Genomic DNA, 1762 nt, shown 5'->3' on the forward strand with positions numbered 1-1762 from the left:
AAGTTTACACACACTTGATTCCTAATACTGTGTTGTTACCTGAATGATCCACAACTGTTTTTTTTGTTTGTTTTGTTTTTTTGTTTTTTTGGAGTAATAGTTGTTCATGAGTTCCTTGTTTGTCCCTTGTTTGTCCTGAAAAGATTCCACAAATGTTTTTTCAGCATTCTTGTGTATTTGAACCCTTTCCAACAATGACTGTATGATTTTGAGATCCATCTTTTCACACTGAGGAAAACTAAGGGACTCATATGCAACTATTACAGAAGGTTTAAATGCATTAAGAGCCAGGGGTGTAAACTTTTGAACAGAATGAAGATTTTTGCTGAATGAAGATCTTTTTATCTGTTATCTTTTTTTTTTTTTATGTAGTAATGTCCTTCAGAAGCTACAGTAGATACATGATTCCCAGAAGACCAAAACGAGTTAAATTTACCCTGAACTTTAAATTCCAAAAGTGTTCACCCCCCAGCTCTTAATGCATCGTGTTTCCTTCTGAAGCATCAGTGAGTGTTTGAACCTTTTGTAATAGTTGCATATGAGTATATGTAATGAGTCTGTGAGTATAATGTAAGCATATTTTATGTGAAATATCATATTCAGGCCAGTACTAAATAAAAAATAGCATGAATTATGTATGATCCCTCTTATAATGGTAATTAACATTTTGCAGATTATTAACAAACTGTAATGTTGAAAGGTCACTTTATGATTAGACGATTCGCTCTTTCTATAATATTCTTTCCAAAACTGAAATGATTTGGGGCATTTAGCAAGTAATTTCAAAAGTTTTATACAACTGCAGTGATTGAACAAAAGTCGTCTGAAGCAATGCAGTCACTTAATAGGACTATTCCATAAAGCTCTTGGATTGGATATATTGTCATGTGACTACATATAATATGATTTAATAGGTTTGATCTACTATGAGTTCCCAACAATATATAAACATTGTATTTAAGCCATTCCAACTATATAATCAGATCTGTAGTTCCATAACTAGTAAAAACAGAATGTATATTTCCACATTAAACCAAAACCGCTTGCATCCTTGACACTCAATCCCACAAATGAGTTCATTATGTTGCATCGTTCTCAGTTCAGGCATGTTGAATTGACTTTCTTTATAGCTGCTTTGAATGTTACCAATTTTTACACATGGATAGTCATGATGAGTGCCGTGTTGAATTTATGTGGACGTGCAGGATGCTGTTTCTGGTTGCTGGTGGAAAAAGCCTTATTTTCAGGTATCAGTAACTTATGTCTTCAGTTATTGATTATTAGTACATTCATACTAACAGGCAAACAACAGGAGTGCATCAATACAAAGATTAAACTCTTGCAGAGACAATTTTCGATGACTCCACAAATGTCTAATGAACACATACTGTCTGAAATGAATCAGAGAATTCAAGAGCAATTTTCTGCAGGGTTACAAATGATTCATTTAATAGTAGTGAATGTTACTGTAGCTGCCGTTAGAGTCTTTATACGAATGGCAAAACTGAATGGATTGCCTATAAGTGGCTCTTTTGTTGAAATACAAATGAGACATTAAATATTCAAGTGGAAATGGAAATAAAATAAAGACCTTTTGTATGCTCTCATACTCTAAAACAGATGTGTTATGTGCTACTCTTTGTTGGAGAAAGTGGCTGATAGTATTGATACATTTGTAATATTCTTTTAGGAAACTAGTTTGCCACCCAGCATTGAGTAAACGTATACGCAAACTTGAAATACTCAACTGACAACTGTTTAT

This window comes from Garra rufa, chromosome 4, assembly GCF_049309525.1.
Source record: "Garra rufa chromosome 4, GarRuf1.0, whole genome shotgun sequence".
In the NCBI taxonomy this organism is placed as follows: domain Eukaryota; kingdom Metazoa; phylum Chordata; class Actinopteri; order Cypriniformes; family Cyprinidae; genus Garra; species Garra rufa.